The sequence below is a fragment of the Chlorocebus sabaeus genome, chromosome 25 (genome assembly GCF_047675955.1).
Source record: "Chlorocebus sabaeus isolate Y175 chromosome 25, mChlSab1.0.hap1, whole genome shotgun sequence".
In the NCBI taxonomy this organism is placed as follows: domain Eukaryota; kingdom Metazoa; phylum Chordata; class Mammalia; order Primates; family Cercopithecidae; genus Chlorocebus; species Chlorocebus sabaeus.
In genome coordinates this window covers 49,464,318-49,485,650 of record NC_132928.1, presented here as the reverse complement: position 1 = coordinate 49,485,650, position 21,333 = coordinate 49,464,318, and the positions used below count along the sequence as shown (strand labels likewise).

Here is a 21,333-nt window from a genome sequence, read left to right as displayed (position 1 = left end):
AGTTCTCTATTCTGTTCCATTCATCTATGTGTCTATTTTTATGTCAATACCAAGCAGTTTTGGTTACTATAGTTTTGTAGTATAATTTGAAGTCAGATAATGTGATCCTTCCAGTTTTGTTCTTTTTGCTCAGGATAGCTTTGGCTATTCTGGGTCTTTTGTGGTTCCATATAAATTTTAGGATTGTTTTTTCTATTTCTGTGAGGAATGTCATTAATATTTTAATAGGAATTGCACTGAATTTATAGATTACTTTGGGTAGTATGGACATTTTAACAATATTGATTCTTTTAATCCATGAATATGGAATATCTTTCCACTTCTGTGTGTTCCCTTCAATTTCCTGCATCAATGTTTTGTAGTTTTCATTGCAGAGATCTTTCACTTCTTTGGTTAATTCCTGGGTATTTAATTTTATCTGTGGCTAAATGGGATCACTTTTAAAATTTCTTTTTCAGACTGTTTGCTGTTGGCATATAGAAATGCTACTGATTTTTGTGAGCCGAGATCATGCCACTACACTTCAGCCTGGGCAACAGAGCAAGAATCCAACTCGGGAAAAAAAGAAAAGAAAAGAAAAGAAATGCTACTGATTTTTGTATGTTGATTTGTATCCTGCAACTTTACTGAATTTATCAGTTCTAACTGTTTTATGGTGGAGTCTTTAGGTTTTCCAAAATATAAGATCCTATCATCTATGATCAACAAATTAAACAAAGATAATTTGACTTCTTCTTTTCCAATTTGGATGCCCTTTATTTCTTTTTCTTGTCTGATTACTCTAGCTAGGTCTTCCAGTATCATGTTGAATAACAGTGGTGAAAATGGGTATCCTTGTCATGTGTGACATCTTACAGGAAAGGCTGTTTTTCCTCATTCACTACGATACTAGCTGGGGGTCTGTCTTTTAAGACTTTTATTACGTTAAGGTAAGATGTTCCTTCTATATCTAGTTTTTTAAGGATTTTTTTATCATGAAGGAATATTGAATTTTATCAAATACTTTTTCAGCATCAATTGAAATGATCATATGGTCTTTGTCCTTCATTTTGATGATATAATGTATGACACTGATTTATTCACATATGTTGAGCCATCCTTGCATCCCTGTAATAAATCCAACTTGGTTATGATGAGTGATTGTTTTAACATATTGTTGAATTTAGTTTGCTATTATTTTGTTGAGGATTTCTGAATCAATATTCATAAGAGATACTGGCCTGTAGTTTTCTTTTTTTTGATCTTTCTCTGGTTTTGGTATCATCATAATACTGGCCTTATAGAATGAGTCTGGAAGTCTTCCCTCCTCTATTTTTTTTGGAATAGTTTGAGAAGGACTGGTATTAGTTTTTTTTAAATGTTTGCTAGAATTAAGCAGTGAAGCCATGAGGTCCTAGGATTTTCTTTACTGGAAAACTTTATTTGAGCTTCTATCTTGTTATGTGTTACTGGTCTATTAAGGTTTTGGATTTCTTCATGGTTCAATCTTGGTAGGTTGTATATGTCTACAAATTTCCCCATTTTCTCTAGATTTTCTAATTTATTGACACATAGTTGCTCATAGTAGTCACTTAATAATCCTTTGAATTTCAGTGGTATTGGCTGTAATGTTTACCTTTTCATCTCTGATTTTATTTGGGTCTTCTCTCTTTTTTTTTTTTTAAGTCTGGCTAAAAGTTTGTTTTATTTGTCTTTTCGAAACACCAAGTTTTCATTTTGATGACTGTATTCTTTCCTTCATTTCAATTTGATTTATTTATTTCTGCTCTGATTTTTATTATTTTATTTATTATTTATTTTCTTCTACTAATTTTGGGTTTGTTTACTCTTGCTTTTCTGGTTCTTTAGGATGCATCATTAGGTTATTTGAAGTTTTTCTTCTTTTTTGGTGTAGGTGCTATAAACTTCTCTCTTAGTACTGCTTTCACTGTGTCTTATAGGTTTTCGTATATTATGTTTTCACCATTGTTTGTTTCAAGAAATTTTTCAGTCTTCTTAATTTCTTCATTGACTCACTGGTCATTCAGGAACATACTGTTTAATTTCCATGTGTCTGTATAGTTTCCAAAATTCTTCTTGTTATTTATCTGTAGTTTCATTTGATTGTGGTCAGAGAAGATGTTTAATATTATTTCAGTTTTTGAATAAGACTTATTTTGTGGCCTAACATATGGTCTATCCTTGAGAATGATTTATGTGCAGAGAGGAATGTGTATTGTACAGCCATTTGATGAAATGTTCTGTAAATATCTATTAATTCACTGTTGTACACTATAGACTAAGTCTGATGTTTCTTTGATTTTCTGTCTGAAAGATCTGTCCAATGCTGAAAGTGGTACGTTGATGTCTCCAGCTACTATTGTACTGAGGTCTCTCTTTCTCTTCACCTCTAATAATATTTCCTTTATGTATCTGGGTGCTTCAGTGTTGGATGCATATATATTTATAATAATTATATCCTTTCACTGAATTGACTCCTTTATCATTACATAATGACCTTGTCTCTTCTTATAGTTTTTGTCTTGAAATCTATTTTGTTGATATAACTACAGCTGCTCCTGCCCTTTTGTTTCCACTGGGATAGGATATCTCTTTGCATCCCTTTATTTTCAGTCTGTGTATCTTTATAGGTGTCTCTTGTAGTCAACAGATCATTAGGTCTTGATTTTCTAATCCACTCAGCTACCCTATGCCTTTTGATAGGAGAGTTTTTAGTCCATTTACATTTAATGTCATTATTGATTAGGTAGGGACTTGCTCCTGCCATTCTGTTATTTGATTTCTGGTCTTCTCTTTCTTTTTTCATTGATTCCTGTCTTCCTTTAGTGAAGGTAGTTTTCTCTGTCAGTATATTTTAATTTATTGTTTTTTATTTTTGCATATGTTATGTTTTTTTTATTTGAGGTTACCATGAGGCTTGCAAATAATATCTTATAACCCATTATTATTAAGCTGACAACTTAACACTGATTGCATATACAAATAGGCAAAAAATAAAAAAAATAAAAAAAACACTTTCACTTCATTCCCTGACTTTTTAAACTTTTTGTTGCTTATGTCTTATTGTTCTATGTTTTGAAAAGTTATCCTAGTTATTATTTTTGATTGGTTCATCAACTAGCCTTTCTACTTAAGAGTAGTTTACAAACCATAATTACAGTGTTATAATATTCTGTGTGTTTACTATTACCGGTGAGTTTTGTACCTTCATATAATTTCTTATTGCTCATTAACATGCTTTTCCTTCTGATTGAATAATTCCCTTTAGCATTTCTTATCGGACAGGTGTAGTGTTGACAAAATTGCTCAGCTGTTGTTTGTCTGACAGTCTTTATTTCTCCTTCATGCTTGAAGGATATTTTCAACAGATACGCTGTTCTAGGGTAAAACTTTTTTTTGTTTTTCCTTTAGCACTTTAAATATGTCATGCCACTCTCTCCTAGCCTGTTAAGATTTCCACTGAAAAGTCTGCTGCCAGATGTTTTGGAGCTCCATTATATGTTATTTCTTTTTTCTTGGTGCTTTTAGGATCCTTTCTTTACCCTTGACCTCTGGGACCTTGATTATTAAATGCCTTGAGGTAGTCTTCTTTTGGTTAAACCTGTTCTATAACCTTCTTGTGCTTGAATGTTGGTATCTTTTTCTAGATTTTGGAAGTTCTCTGATACTATCCCTCTGAATAAACTTTTTATCCCTGTCTCTCTATCTCCTCCTTAAGGCCAATAACTCTTAGATTTGCCCTTTTGAGGCTGTTTTCTAGATCTTTTACGTGTGTTTTATTCTTTTGTTTCCTCTGTGTATTTTTAAGTAGTCTGTCTTCAAGCTCACTAATTCTTCTGCTTGATTAATTCTGCTATTAAGAGATTGATGCATTCTTCACTATGTCAACTCCATTTTTCAACTCTAGAATTGCTGCTTCATTCTTTTTAATTATTTCAATCTCTTTTTTTATATTTAAATGATAGAATTCTGAATTTGTTTTCTGTGTTATCTTAAATTTTTCTGAGTTTCCTCAAAATGGTTATTTTGAATTCTGTCTGAAAGGTCGCATATCTCTTTCTCCAAGACTGGTCCCTGGTGCCTTATTTAGTTTGTTTGGTGAGGTTGTGTTTTCCTGGATGATCTTGATGCCTGTGGATAGTCACTGGTGTCTAAGCATTGAAGAGTTAGAATTTACTGTAGTCTTTGCAATTTGGGCATGTTTGTGTCCATTTTTCTTGGTAAGGTTTTCCAGGTATTGGAAGAGAATTGGGTTCCAAGCCCAACAACACTGTGGTTCTTGAAAACTCATAGAGGTAGTGCCATGGTGGTCTTGGATAAGATGTGGAAGAATTCTCTGGATTATCAGACAGACACTCTTGTTCTCTTCCCTTATTTTCTCCCAAACAAATGGAGTCTCTCCTGTGTTGAGCCACTTGGATCTGGGGGTGGAGTGATGCAAACATCCTGTGGCCACCACCACTGGGACTGTACTGGGTTGTATCTGGACCAAGTACAGCACTGGGTCTCACTCAAGGCCCACTGTAATCATTACCTGGCTACTACCTATCTTTACTCAAGGCCCTAGGGCTCTACAATTAGCAGGTGGGGAAGCCAGCCAGGTTTTTGTCCTTTCCTTCAGTGAAGCAAGTTACCCCAGGCCCTGGGTGGGTTCAGAGATGCTGTCTGGGAGCCAGGGATTGGAGTAAAAAACCTTAGAAATCTACCTGATGTTCTATTTTACTGAGGCTAAGCTGGCCCTAAAACCATAAGACAAGTCCTTCCCTCCCTTTCCCACAGGCAGAGGAGCCTCTCCCAGTTGCCGCCACCACCACCAGCCCATGGAGAGTTCTGCCAGGCCACTGCCAATATTCACCTAAAGCCCAAGTGCTCTTCAGTTAGCTGTGGTGAATGCTGCCAACCCTGGAACTCACCCTTCAGGGCAGTGGGCTCCCCTCTGGCCCATGACAAGTACAGAAGGTTATCCAAGACTTGTCTGGCCCAAAGCTGTCCAAGAGCCTAGGCCTGGAATCAGGGACCCCAACAGCTTGTTTGGCGTTCTAGCCCATTGTGGTCGAGCTGGTACCTATGGTACAAGGTAGAGTCCCCTTTACTTTTCCCTCTACTTTTCTCAAGCAGAAGGAGTCTTTCGCTGTAGCTACCACAGCTAGGAATGTGCTGGGTCTCACCTAAGGCCAGCACATCTCAGAGTATCACCCAAGGGCTCTTTAGTCTGCAGGTGATGAATCCTGCAGGGCTGGCTCTTTCCCTTCAAGGCAGTGCGTTCCCTTCTGACCCAGGTTATGTCTAGAAATGTCATCTGGGAGCTAGGCCCTGGAATGGGGGCTTCAAGACTCTGCCCAGTACCCTATCCTACTGTGGCTGAGCAGGTATCCAAGATGTAAGACGAAGTCCTCTTTACTCTCCTCTCCTCAAACAGAAGGAAGGAGTCAGAGGGATGGCACGAGCACTCCCTTTGTTGCCCTAGCTGATGTCTCCCTAGGTCATGTGCCGCCCTCGTCCACTGTCTCTAAGCCCACCTCAGCACTAGGACTTGCCTAGGAATTACAGTCCTGTGGCCTAGACTGCCTTTCAAGTATATTTAGGGCCCCAGAGATCTTTAGCCCGCAGTGGTGAGGTTTGCCAAAACTCAAGTTCCAACCGCTGGGATGGACAATTACCCTCTGGCTAGGGCTAGTCCAAACGCTCCTTCTGTGTGTGGATGCTGGCTGAGCCCTGCATGGCTTTGCTCTCTGCTTTGACGGGGCAGTACTGAGTTCAGTGTCAAATCTCCCAGTTGCTGTGCTCTCCCTCTCGAAGTGCACACTCTCCCCACGCCAATGGCTGCTGCGGGATTGAGAAGGGGTGGTGTCGGCAATTTAAGACTGTCTTTCCTACCCTCTTCAGTACCTCTTTTAGTAATATGAAGTTAAAACCAGGTACTGTGATTACTCATCTGATTTTCGGTTCTTATGACAGTGATGTTTTATGTGTAGTTATTTGTTAAAATTTGGTGTTCCTGCTGGGAGGACAATTGGTGGAAGGGCCTATTTGGCAATCTTGCTCCACACTCAGTTTATTCTTTAAACCAATTTAAAGACTAATTAATTTTAGTCTTTAACCTTTTTCCTTTTACTTAAACCCTTTAAAAGAATGTTCCCATGTATTTCCTATAGTGTGGAGTGCAATGTCAGGCATGACAATACAATGAAGGTCTAAACAATGACGAACAGGATATTTAGCTTATAGTTACTAGCTGCAAAATCACTACTATATTCTGTTTGATTTCTGGATTCTTTTTTCTTCCACATGTGCTCCTGAAGTTAAACAGATTATTTCCTTCCCCACATGTACTCTGCAGCAATTCTTTCTTATTTTTGAGCATGTCTCCATTTTATGAATATTTCCTTTAAGGACTGAGTTTTCTATCTCCAAATTGTGTGCCTTGTTAAACATAGTATGTTTTTATTCTACCAAATGAGGTGTTGACGAAAATATTAAATACATAGCTCAGAACTGGTACAAGGAAACTATCATTTATTTTATCTCTTTCACACTAAGCTACTCATAACGCTGCTGTTTCTTGTGCATAAAATTGTGTTGCCCCTGGTTTTAACTGCTAAATACATTTTATCAAACTGAATCAAGAGCCATATTTCTAGGTCAAGATACATACATGTATACACACACATATACATGTATATTCCTGTACAAGTGTGTGTATATATATGTAACATACACACACACAAACACATATATTCCAAGCTGTTCTTACAGCTTGTATATATACAAGCTATGTATATATACACACATATATATTCTAAGTGGAAAATTCTCTTCAGTGTAACTGGATTTTTTTTTTTTTTTGGACCGTGATTCTGATGCTCTAATTCAATTCACACTTGATCTACCATATCTCTACTAATGTCAGCTCTAAAGATACATGAGTAATAACAGAGCTGCATAGAGGGGTTGGATTTTTCCCATGATATGGCTGAGAAAATTTTTTTATTTCTAGTAATTTACTTAAAATATAAATTTTATTTAAAAAACAGTGTTTCAAGTGAACGTATAAGTGAGGCACTCAAGCAAATCGGCTATGAGAAATTCGTAGTAATAAAAAATTTTGAGTTAGTAATACAGTTTTAGGTAAATTATAATATTATTTCTAAGCCTGGAATGTATTGTCTCTCTTTATGAGATCTGTGACTCTATAACAGATGATTAAACTAATCTGACAATTTAGAAGTTTGCAAATCCATTTTATGATTATTTTTCTCTACATATAAGTTAAGCTTTCAGCTGTAAGTTCTAGGTATTTTCCTTTCTTTGTAGGAAACAATGGAGATACAGTAACACCTTATTTAACTGGCATCTTTACGGAACGAGGGAGTTTATATCAGTAGATTTTTCAAATAATTGGAACATTAACATTTAAGCATCCAAAAATCAAAAACACCATCCCTGTAAACTTTTGCATATAATTATTCCTAACACATCTTACTTTTCATTACTCTATATGGAGAACATGGACAATGATTCAACCTTTTCCTGATGATTCATAGTCAACATCATAAACTGATTATATCCCTCAACTTCTGGCACCTAGTGAATGTCTGGGAATATGATTGAACAAAAACATCATTTATTGTACATACTATAAGAGATGCCTTTACAGTGTATTAAGGTATGTAAGGCTATTTGGTTTTTCACGAAATGGCCCCAGACTACTTTTTCTTCTTGTTGAGTGTGATTTTTGTCTTTTTTTTAAAGCAGCTTTTCCTCAGCCATAGGATATTGATTTATCCTTTATTATTATCAGTGTACTTGAACTCTTTAAAAAATTTTCTACCTCTCATCTGCTGAGGACTGGAAATCAGACAAGCAAGTTCCTCGAGCTATGTCTAAAACTGGGAAACCATCTCTGATTGATAGTCTGGGAATGGTCTCACAATATGATTTGTAGAAATCTTTATTATAGATCTGTGTATTTTATTTTCATGTTGGTTTTTTCTTGGTTTTAGGCTATATTCTTTCTTTTTAATTTTTGGGGAGCACTTCTAAGCATAGATTACATTCTTGATCAGTGATTTTCAATTTTTTTTTAACATCCTATGAAAGCTTATATTCAAATAGAATCTGGAATGACAAGTAAATAAAGCCAACATTAAAGTGGCACTGCTCTGGGTGGTGATCTGGAGCCCTTGCACACTTGGTCTTCTTGCCTCTCTACCAGTTGCCATCAGTGTCACTACAAATGGGTAACATGTCTTTGGACAAGTTAGAGGTAACTCTTTTTCCTGGCTGTCTTTCTATTTGTCTAATCCTCCACAAAATAATGGAACTAACTTGTTAATCAATAGTTACAAGATAACTTTCTGATCAGCTCACTCCTCAGTTTTCTTAATTTTTCTCTATGAATAAAAAACAGAAAGTTACGGTATATATTCCAAAAAGCTGACAAAATACAACAAAATACAAGGACTTGATTCTCTGGACATCTTTCTAATTGGGTGTAAGCAATAATTAAGGATCAAAACTTCATTTGAAGGCTGGGCATGGTAGCTCATGACTCTAATTCCAATACTTTGAGAGCCTGAGGTCGGAGGATTGCTTGAGCCTAGGAGTTTGAGACCAGCCTGGGCAACACAGGGAGACCTTGACTGTATAAGATTTTTTTTTTTTTTTTTTAAAGCCAGGTGTGGTGGTGCACACCTCTGGTCCCAGTTATTTGAGAGGCTGAGGTGGGAGGATCACCTGAGCCCAGGAGATTGAGGCTGTGGTGAGCCAAGATTACATCACTGCACTCCAGCCTGGGCAACAGAGTGATACTCTGTCTCAAAAACAAACAAACAAACAAAAAACCAAAACCATGAAAAAAAAAGCTGTATTTGAAAAACCATACATCTGTGATCAAATAGAAATGGACATTTCAAACTCTTTTTACACATGGGCTACAACAGTAAAAGCTAACTTAAATAGATGATATCCAAATTGATAAATAGCTACTGTAAACAAGACAAGCAAACAACTAAAAGGAAAACAAAGGTAGTATTACTGATTATTCATCCCTTTTAAGGCAACTGAGCAAATGTTCTTAAGAGCAAATTTGCTTTGGGAACTGTAGCTAAAACAAATGCATTTACTTTGACACTATATTAAAATTGCTGGAGAGAGAGGAACTGGAGTAAAATAGGTACAGTGTAAACAAGCAGTTGAAATTAAAGAATAGATAATATATGTGCTCTAGCCACAAGGTGGTCTTCTAATCATTCAGATTCACAAAACTACTGTTGGGTACAATTAGCATCAATTATTCAGAAATATTTCAGACAGAAACCATTCTGAATTTGCCATCAGGGCAGTGTCAGACTGGAGTCCTTGAGGTAATTCACGTGACAGCTTATCCAGGAGGTTTCTTCTCTCCAGAAGATATAACTCAAGATACTAGGGGAAGAGATCCACATCAGCAGATGAGGGGTCAATCTTGGCTTAGAAGCCCTGGTACTTTACAAATGCCACAATATAACAGTAGCTTCTAGGGTCGCACAAGGGGTATGCCAATTACAAGTAACTCAGGACATTCCAAAGTACAGTGTCCCCATCAGGTATTTATCATTCCTTTGCAGTTCTTCCCAGTCCAAATTAATTTACCAATTAAGGGGTCATTTTTGTTATAATGTTACTTAGTAATATAACTAACATCTTTAACCTCACCAGGCTACCAAATAACTTAGATAGCCATTTTAATCTAAAGCCAGATTTTCATTCAGCAGGTGAAAATGTAGTCAATATTCTAATATGGTATCAAACTTATATAATCAGAATTTCCATATTGAAGTTCAATTTGAAATACTTTGGGGATATCATAGGACTTTGCCAACTCTTTCTGTCTGTTACTTTGACTATAAGAATTTCTCTCACAGCACATGTTCCTTTTTTATTTCTTTTTACATTAAGTATACCTAAGTGAATTGGGCTACAATATATTTTGCTATATCTGATTGTTTAAACCAGGGGGATCTGATCAAATAATACTAAAACAATATAACAGTGCTACAGCATATCTGGACAAAGAGATGCATGAGGATATTTAAGGAAATAGGGGACTTCACAATTCCACTTCTGGAAATTTTCCCCCAAGAAAAATGGTCTCAACCCCAAGACTTCATGTTAATAAATGGCATGTCATTTGGCTCTATTAACCAGCTGCTCAAGCCAAGAATTTGGGCTCTGTCCTTGAACTCTATTTTCCTCATCCTCTATATTGAATCCACAAACAACTCCTACTAGGGAGTATATTCTAAAATATATGATGTCTAAAGTCAAATTATCCATGTCTCTTTACCTCATTGTTACTACCTGTTATGAGTTTAATTTTGTCTCCTAAAAATACGTTAAAATTCTAACTCCTTGTACCTCAGTATGGGTACCTTACTTGGAAACAGACTGGCATGAGCCAAGGAATGCCAAGAATTGCCAGCAAACACCAGAAGCCCGAAGAGGCAAAGAAGGATTCTCCCCTACAGGTTTCAGAGGGAGAATGGCCCTGCTCTGCGCTAACAATAACTTTCTGTTGTTTTAAGCCACCTAGTTTCTGGCACTTTGTTACAGCTGTCCTAGGAAACTAATACCCTACATCAGTACAAACCTCTACCATTTCCTACCTAGACAAAGGCAGTAACTTCATATTTGTTCCCTAGCCCCAGTACAATCTATTCTTCAGACAGCAGATAAAGCAGGGGTTCCCAACCCCTGTTACCTGTTCACAGCCTGTTAGGAACTAGGCTACACAACAGGAGGTGAGCGGCGGGCAAGTGAGCAAAGCTTCATCTGTATTTACAGCTGCTCCCCATCACTCACATTACTGTCTGAGCTCTGCCTCTTGTCAGATCAGTGGCAGCATTAGATTTTCATAGGAATGCCAACCCTTATTGTGAACTGCATATATGAGGGATCTAGGTTGTATGTTCCTTATGAGAATCTATCTAATGCCTGATAATCTGACACTGCCTCCCATCATCCCTAGAGGGGACCATCTAGTTGCAGGAAAACAAGCTCAGGGCTCCCACTGATTCTATATTATGGTGAGTTATATAATTATTTCATAATATATTGCAATGTAATAATAATAGAAATAAAGTACACAATAAATGTGATGCATTTGAATCATCCTGAAACCATCCCCCCCGACCCCGGTCCATGGAAAAATTGTCTTCCATGAAACCTGTCCCTGGTGCCAAAAAGGCTGGAGACTACGGAGTTAGATAAATGACTTTGCAAAAGTTAAGCCAGATTATGTCACTACCTTGCTTTTAAATCCTTCAACAGCTTCTCACTGTTTTTAGAATAAAGTTCAAAACTCTTACCATGGCCTAGAATAGCAGTTCTTAAAGCATTTTGGTTTCAGGATCCTTTTATAGTAATTCTTCAGAGTTACTCTTCAGAATTACTGAGGACCTCAAAGAACTTCTGTTTATGTGGTTTAAATCTATCAATATTTACCATATTAGAAACTAAAGCCAGGAAATTTAAAAACCATTATGTTACTATATGTTTTACATATAACATAAAAACATGTCACGTTTTACATATAACATAAAAACATGTCACATGTTTTACATTTAACATAAATTATATGTAACATAATTTTTAAAATGAAAATAAGTATTTTTCCAGATTAAACAAAAAAACACAATGAGAAGAGTGGTATCATTTTAGATTTTTGCAAATTTCCTTAATATCTGGTTAAACAGAAAATAATTGTATATGCATATCTAGTTCTGCATTCAATCTGTTGTGACAACACAAGTGACATAGCTTCTGGAATATGCTACTGCATGCTAATGAGAATGAGTATGAAAAAGGCAAATAATGTCTTGGAATTACGAAATAATTCTGACCGCATAGACCTGCTGCACTCAAAAAATTTCACTGAGTGAATAAATGATTCGTATATATATAAATAAATAAATATTTATCTGCAAGGATGTTCATTGCTTAAATTCACTCATTCAACAAATACTTACTGAGTATCAATTATGTGTTACGCACTGTTCTAAGGACAGCAAACAAGACAAAAATCTCACCCTAATTGGGAGAGGGGGAACAGAAAACAAGCTAAATAAAATATAGTACACTAGATGATGGTACGTGCTGCAAAGAAAAATAAAGCAGGATATAAAGATACAGAATGCTGGGAGGTAGGGTAGAATGGGTATCAACTTAAAATAAGGTAGGAAGAGTAGACCTTACTGAGATAACTAGGGGAGAAAAACCTGAAGATGGTAAGGGAATAAGCTGTCTGATTATCTGGGGAAAAACTAATAGAGGGAACAAGATGAGCAAGTGCAAAGACCCTGAAATGGTTATGTACCCAGCATGGTCTGAGGAACTGAGAGGAGGCCAGTGTGTTACTGGAGAAATGAAAGCAAGTTAGATTAGTAACAGGAGATGAGGGGAGAGAGAGGGGTAATAAAGGGCCAGATGGCATAGGGCCTTGTAAGCCATTCTAAGGATTTTGGCTTTTATGTTTAATTCAATGAGAGGCCACTGAAGGGTTGCGAGCAGAGGAATAGCTTGACTTCACTTATGGGTTAAGAGGATCACTCTGGCTGCTAGGGTGAAAATAGAAGGAGTGATCAACTGTGCCACATGCTGCTGATAGGTCAGGTATGGTAAGGACTAAGAAATAGTCACTGGATTTAGCAAAGTGGACGTCACTGGTTTTCCTGATAAGAACAGGAAGAATGCTGAAAGTGAACGTTTGATTTCAAGTGGGTTCAAGAGATTATGGGAAAGAAGGAATTAGAGTATAAAGAACTCTTTTTGGAATTTTGTTGTAAAAAGGAGGAATGAAATGGGGCATTACATAAATGGGTACGGGGGCAGAGGATAGCAGTATATCTGTATCCTGATGGAAATCTATACAAAAGAGACAGAAAACTGATAATGCAAAAACAAACAAACAAAAAAAACCAAAAACGGGGAGGGGGTTTAAATATGGAGTAAGATCCTGGAGCAGGATGAGATATAGTACACAAGCAGAGGGGCGGGCCTTAACCAGAGCACAGATAGTTCATCCACACTAATACAAAGGAAAGTGAACTATAAAAGCACAGATGCAGGTAAGTCAGTAGATGTGGTAGTGAGAATTTGTGGAATTTCTTTTTTAATGGCTCCTGTTTCATCAGTTAAATGGGAAGGAAGGTTACCAGCACAGAATGATGATGAGGATCGAGATATCTAAATTTTGAGGAGACAAGAGAAAGTATGAAAAAGTCATCTAACTCGTAGAGTTCATGGGATAGGGAAATGTAGTGTCACTGCTGAGATTAGTGGTTATAAACATGGAGTGAGCATGGCTGTGTATTTTTTTCCAGCCATATTTAGCTGCATGGGTGGAGGTATGGAAGAGCAGAATTCATTTAAATACCTGCTTTCTGAAAGTCTATATATACCAGGGACACAGCAACAAGCCAAGTTACAGTCTTTGCCTTTACGGAGTTTACAATGTACTTTAATATTGCAAAATAGAAACAACCTACATATCTTAACAGTAGGATTGCTACAAGTACAGTATACTGCAGGCATATTATATGAAACTAGCTAGTCATTAGAAATTATGTTAAAAAGAATATGGATATGAGAAAATATTAATAATAAAGTAGATTATAAAACTATGTAGAGCATGGTCCCATTTTTGTTTTAAAATTGTATCTCTATCTACAGGAAAATGATTTTAAAAGTATGAGAATGAAAACAGGGATTATCTTGAGCATAAGATTACGGATGACAAAGATTTTCTTTTGTTTGCATTATCGGTTTTCCCTCTTTTCTGTATAGGTTCCATCAGGATATAAATATGCTGCTATCTCTCCAAACCTTAACCATCCATCTAATGCCCCATTTCTCTCCTCTTTCAACAACATTCATGAAAGCGTTGTCTATACTCTAATTCCTCCTTCCCATTATCTCTTAAACCCACTTGAATCAAATGTTCACTTCCACTATTCTTCTTGTTAATTGTCAGGAAAACCAATCACTTGTTTTTTGGAAAAATTTATAAAATATATTATTACTTTGTAATAAGAAAAAGCTACAGTTAAAATTTATTTGTATGCTCTCCATGGTCATGGTATTATTGGTACACTCGCTGAACTGGAATACCATCTACACGCTTACAAACTTATTCAGTGATTTAATTATTACTTAGCTGTTCCAAGGAAAAACTCATCAAACCAACTAAAATCTCGGTTACTTATAAGTAGCTCTTTACAATTACAAGCATGATAGGCTTACCTACCACTTCCCAATCCATTTCTTGTTTGCTATGTTCCTCAGATCACCATGCCTAATTTGGAGCTTTTGTGTTCAGATGCTGTGGGCTGAAGTGTTCTACTGTTTAATGGGAAATGTTGAGATTTTTGATCTTTCAATTTAGGGAATGTCTACCTAGAAATCAATTAGAGCAAGGACATGAACATAAGAACCATGACTCCAATTACAGAATCGACTGGCAAGTGGGGAATAGAAAGACAGGAGGCCAACCAGACTGTCCTCTAATTAGATTATCTATTCTGCCTTCAAAGAGTGGTAGAGAAGAGGATCAGTCTTTAAAAAAGATATCAAGAATTTTCAACTCTGAATTGTTTGTATACGTCTAAGCACCTTGATAAAGGATAGGTATTTGAGTGAAACAAAGAAAAGACAATTATCTTAAATTATTCTCTAATCCAATTGTAGTGTTTAGGGATCCAAATGTAAGTTATTCTTCTCTTACTCATTTTTTGTATGCCTAACATATAATAGGCACTTAAGAAATATTCAATCATGAACATAATTATTTGGAATGATTATGACTTACTAATATAAAGCCCATTCAGTTTTAAATCTTTATTAATAATTATCTTAAATCTACTATAATTCACTTACTATTATAATTATGATGCCTTAATAAACCACATCACCATGTCTCTATAAAATCTTTACTCTGTTAATCTTCTTTGTGTGTTAAAATGGAATTGATATTAAAGCATGAGTATAAGCCCGAACATTTTTTCTCAATAATCTCAGAATAGGATATAGGAACCAAAACCTTAGTCTTTGCAGACATTCTGTTTTAAAATATATTACAAAGAATAAATGGAATTGAATGTCAAGAATGAGTAAGTGAAAGCTTTTACTCATCTGGTTTACAACTTATATCAGCTAATTTTTCTAGATTTAAATTGATTAAATTTTTTTGTTGTTTCATTTCAAATGACCACACCAGAAAAGGGTTGTTTGTCATGATTATTTATGCTTTTCCCTTCTGTTTTATCTTAAAGGAAATGTTCAAATTTAATAAATATGAAGTTGTTATAAACAGCAACAGAAACTATTCTAATGAATTAAAATAGATTATATGTTTGAAATCTTTTTAATAGATGAAACATTAGGGTAAAATAAAAATACCCAGCTGAATTAAAAATAAACAAAATTACATAATAGAGTTAAAATGTAAAAAAATTCAAGCATGCTTAAAATTGAAGCTACAAAAGCGTAAAAACACACAACCTAAATACTTCAAATATTTTAAAAATCTTATTAAAAAAAGAGTTTATTCCACCTTCGTATCCTGTTTCTAAATAAATATTAAAAACCTATAAGGAATATACATAAATGACAAAATAATATACAAAGTTTAAAGACCCAAATTCTCAAATAAGGAAAGGCAAAAAGTACCCATAATCCTCCTAAATGATTCTTTACCATATCTTTAAAATGGTAGAGAATCATGGAAGCTCCCTTCCATTTGGCCTGTTTTTCTCTGTTCTGACTCTTACAGGATTCTAAACTATCACCTAATACTTTGAGACTGGATTCAAAAACAGCTACTCCTCTTTATAAGTTTAAGCAGAACCTTGAGTCTTCACAATCCTTACTTAAAACTGTCTCCCATGACCTCCTTCATCTTTTAACTGTATTATTATGTTTGTATTCTTCTGTTCCTTTGAAGGTGAGGATCATGGTATAATTTAACTTTATATACTACGATTTCTTTTATCCTTTGTATCTGCACAAAACTTTGCATATAGTAAAAGTTAAGTAAGCACAAAAACAAAACAAAACAAAAAACAGGTCAGGTATAGTGGTTCATGCCTGTAATTCGGCACTTTGGGAGGCTGAGGCAGGTGAATCGCTTGAGCTCAGGAGTTTTGAGACCGGCCTGGGTGACAGAAAGACACCCTATCTCAAAAGAAAAATAAACTACTTGCAAGAAAAATAAATATAGTTGACTTTCTTGATTTTTTGGCATTTTCAAGTACCTGGAATAGGGCCCAGAGTAGGGAAAAAATGCTGATGAGGACCATATTAGACACGTTGTGACCAGTTGGCTCTGTATAGAAGAATTCTTCTAGTTGGTTTGAGAAAGCAATGAAAGGCCTGTCTTTGCCTATAAAATATGAGATGCAACAGAGGAAAAAGAGACTGAAAAGTGAAAAGTTAAAAAACAGCAAGGAGTAAAGAGCACAAATGGGTAAGAGGCCAGCAGAGCCTAATGGCAATTAGAAGGAATGGGGTAGCAGCAGTAGCAGGCAGCAGAAATTAGAAGCTGTGACAGAGGTGGCAAGTTGTAGACATTTTAGACCACAGAGAATAGCCAGCCATAAAGAGGCCTGGGCTGCATGCCAACCAGTAGATTACAGCAAACACAGGAGAGAAAGAGAAGCTTTAGCCTTATGTCTCACACCAGTTATAAATACCCATGGTATAGTAAAATGATTTAAGAAGGAAGCAATGAAGTATGGAATATATTTTAGAAAAAGTATTTTATAGAAAAACAGTTAAAAAATAAAAGGCAGAATGTAACTGTTCAGCTAACTGAAATGAACACTTATCTAGAATGTTTAATCTTCCAGTGTTAGACAGTTGAGACTCCACTGCTGTAAGGAAAGAAAAAGGAGCAAACATTGACTGAATACCCATTGTGTGCTGGAAATTTTACACACATCATTTCTTTTCATTCTCACAACAACCCTATTACGTAAATACTATTATTCCCATTTTCAAAATGAGTAAAATGACGCTCAGAGGTATTATATAACTTGCCCAAGGTCCCAGGCCCTTCTAACAACAAAATCCGTATTTCTCAACTATGCTACTAGAAAAGAGAAAGGAGAATCAACACAGATAATACACATAAAAAGAAATGCAGTTAAAATTTTTTCTTTTTGGCCGGGCGCGGTGGCTCATGCCTGTAATCCCAGCACTTTGGGAGGCCGAGGCAGGCAGATCATAAGGTTAGGAGATCGAGACCATCCTGGTTAACACAGTGAAACCCTGTCTCTACTAAAAAATAAAAAAAAATTAGCCGGGCATGGTGGCGGGCGCCTGTAGTCCCAGCTACTCGGGAGCCTGAGGCAGGAGAATGGCATGATCCGGGAGCTGGAGCTTACAGTGAGCGGAGATCGCACCACTGCACTCCAGCCTGGGCAACAGAGCGAGACTCCGTCTCAAAATAAATAAATAAATAAATAAATAAATAAATAAATAAATACATATATAAATTTATTTTTTTCAGGTTAAAGACAATAGGTGGCATAAGTTACGGTATCACATACAGCATGCTTGTGTAATTCCTATTATCCAAATCTCAAAATTGACATATCATCAGAGAATAAATAATCTTACTCTTCAACACTATACACTCTTCTCTACCTCTGCCTCAGTTGATTGCTGTACTTTTTCAAGTTATACATATTTTGAGAAGCTGGAGCTTAGTCTCTCTATGTTTGTATTAATTTACTGAGCTGGTCTAGCATTCAAAGTTAGGTAAATAAGAACAAAGCCAAACTCTTTGAAGGGCGTCTTGCTTACTGAACACTGTTTCTGTAACACTATTCAGTAAAAACTCAATATACCTTAATCCACTCTATTCTAAATCCCTTGATGGTGAATGACCAGAAGTACAATTTTCCTTCATATTCTCATTCACCTTTCACTTTCACAGTGAAAATTTACACAGTCTGTTAGGTCCACAAAACAGTTCCTCCTTTACAGAGGGTGCTATGAAACAGGCACTTCCATTAGTTGTTCTTAGGAGCATACATTAGTATAAATCTTTTAGAAAATGTTCATTTCCTTTGACTTAGCATTTCAAAAAGGTATCCTAAAAATACTTCAAATATTTAAAAAATCTTATAAAAAAAGAGTTTATTCCAGTATTATCTAGAATAGTAAGGAATTAGAAACAATCTAAGTGTCCAGCAACACAGGGAAAGTTGAGTAGATTATTAGGCAGCAATTTTAAATGATGGTCATAAAATATTTATAACTTAGAACATCATCACAATATTATTAACGTACAGTGGAATAAAAATGTTTTTATACTAAGATCTAAACTACATAAAGCAAGCAAATAAACCAAAAAACATTATATATTTAAAAATGTTTTAAAAACCTACCACAATGTAAACAGTAGGTCTATTTTTTTTAACTTTTCTGTATATTCTAATATTTCTATTATGAACAAGTGCTATCTTTGTAATGAAAATTTTTAAAACCTTAAAATTTTAAAGTTACATTGTTTTACAATGTAGCAAAACCTAGCCTGTAGCAGCTCCCTAGCCTGTAGCAGCTTCCTGAAAACCAGCAGCATGTGCTGGAGATCTGAAATTCTCAAGCTAAAATTTTAGATATCCAATCCAGCTTGAGAGAGATGGTAAGCATACTGGATGAGAGATACAGATAGCAAGTGTTGACAGGCTGGATCGGTTAGATCTAACGAGATGGAATTCAACAGACATAGAGAAAAGATCTCGTACCAAGGACCAAGTAGTCACAAACTACATCGTGGAGTAATCTTAGGAGAAACATAGAAGATTTAGGGGCTTTAGTAGAGTGTGAGCTCAGTGAATTTTGATGTAGCTACTCAAAAGCAAATTAAATTTTAGAAATACATTAATAGGTGGATACTGTTAGAATGAGGAAAGTGATAGTGCTTGTGGTAGGCAGAAATCCAAAGTAAGCCCCGATGACCCAGGCCCTTGTATAATTCCCCTCACCTTGAGTGAGGGTGGGACCAGTGAATGTGATGGGAAACCACTTTCATGATGGAGGGCAGAGATGGAATGGAGACAGCTGGCCTCAAAGAAGCAAATAGCCATGTTGACCATTTTGTGAACTGCGTAAGGAAAGGGATGGTGTCTAGGAATGATGGCCTCAAATAACTAAGAGAACTGCGAATTCCAGATGAGAATGAAGACTTATGAAGCCTTGAGCAGAGGACCCAGATAAGCCATGCCATAATGCTTGACCTATGGAGACTGTGAGAAAACAAATGTGTGTTAAGTTGCTAAATTTGTGGTAATTTATTATGCAGCAATAGAAAACTAATGCAGGCTGGGCATGGTGGCTCATGCCTGTAATCCCAGTACTTTGGGAGGCCAAGGCAAGAAAATCACTTGAGCTCTGGAATTCAAGACTAGCCCAGGCAACATGGCAAAATCGCATCTACAAAAAACACAAAAATTAGCCAGGTATAGTGGTGTGCATCTGTAGTCCCAGCTACCTGGGAGGCTGAGGTGGGAGGATTGCTTGAGCCTAGGAGGTTCAGGCTGCAGTGAGCTGTGACCATCCCACTGCACTGCACCCGGCGTGATAGAGTGAGACCTTGTCTCAAAAACAAAAAACAAAACAAAACAAAAAAACCGTAACGAAAAACAAAAAAAAAAAACCCAAACCCAAACTAATACAGAGCTATTCTTTTCTGGGGTCAGATGATTCCTGCAGTGTTAGTAGCAAAGAGCTGTGGGTGAAAAGTACCTTGAAAGATATACATAAAGAGCCTAAAATAGGCTTTGGCTGGATGGTAAAGTAACTCTAAATCATGTCATGTTAGGAATGAAAGACGAAATATCTGAAAACAATAAAATTGCTTGCTTCTATACGGCTATACATTTTAGAAGTAGGAAGAGTATGAGAAAATTATAAGGAGTCAAACACTTAATTTTTCAACAGAAAGATTTTTTTTTTTTTTTTTGAGACAGAGTCATGTTTTGTCGCTTAGGCTAGAGTACAGTGGCATAATCTCGGCTCACTGCAGCCTCCCCCTCCCGGGGGTTCAAGCAATTCTCCCGCCTCAGCCTCCTGAGTAGCAAGGATTACAAGTGCCTGCCATCATGTCCAGCTAATTTAGTACAAACAGGGTTTCACCATATTGGCTCAGCTGGTAGAAAGCTCTTTTCAAACTTAAAACGGCTACCTTAATATTCCTTCAATTCCCTATCCTTGGAAGTTTTCAAGCTTAGACGGATGACTGATTAGCAGGCATATATAAAGAGGTTCTAGGATGGGCGCAGTGGTTCACACCCGTAATTCCAGCACTTTGGGAGGCTGAGGTGGGCAGATTATGAGGTCAAGAAATGGAGACTATCCTGGCTAACATGGTGAAATCTCGTCTCTACTAAAAATACAAAAAATTAGCCGGGTGTGGTGGCCAGCGCCCATAGTCCCAGCTACTCGGGAGGCTGAGGCAGGAGAATGGCGTGAACCTGGGAGGTGGTTCCAGCCTGGGTGACAGAGAGAGACTTCGTCTCAAAAAAAAAAAAAAAAAAAAGAGAGAGAGAGATTCTAAGCATTTCTAGATGGTCTGATTAATAATCTTGTTTCTCTCTTAGGCATTTGCATCTTTAAATACTGTATGTGTATAAAGAGGTACTTTCTATTGACAGCATAAATATTTGCAGAACCTAGTGTATTGTAGGCAGCCAATAAATATTTGCTGAACGAATAAATGCACAAAAGAAAAATACAATGAAAGAAAAAATGAGAATATTAATATCCTAGGATCTAATTGTCTTTTAATGTTCCTTTTGGGCAAATTAAAAATAAAACTTTGATGGCAATGAAAGTAGCAGCAGTTATCTCTGGGAGAAAGAAGTATGTCTTTTTCTTGCAAATAAATCAATATACAGAAGCGACAAGAGCTCTGGACTGTTTTTTGGCACCACCACTCTTAGTTCAAAAAATGAACTGAAATGATTAATCCTGGGGTTCAGGCTGAGTTAGAAGGCATGTTAAGGCAGGAAGAAGTGTAGGATCAGGACAACTGAGGAAATGGGAGCTACTAAGAGTATTAAGATCTAGAGAAGTTTCAGAATTTGAGGTTGTGACAGGAAGCAAGCTCAAAGATGCTAAGTGTTCAAGTAAGTTAAAATGGAGTATAAATGAATGTAGCCAGGGTTGAGAGGTTTTCACAGACCACGATTGGTCAGCGTTAGTATGAATGTTGAAGTGTCTGAATAGGATAGCTTTAGATGGAGTGGAGAAGTAAATTGTAAGCCTAACCCTCCATTAATTAAAAATTCA

The 21,333-nt window shown here is 36.4% G+C and overlaps 1 protein-coding gene across 1 annotated transcript in view; it reads right to left on the bottom strand.

The window, feature by feature from the left end:
* Positions 1-21,333, bottom strand: part of ACBD6 (acyl-CoA binding domain containing 6) — a 205,527-nt gene that overhangs the window by 31,221 nt on the left and 152,973 nt on the right. The gene's annotated exons all lie outside the window — the stretch shown is intronic.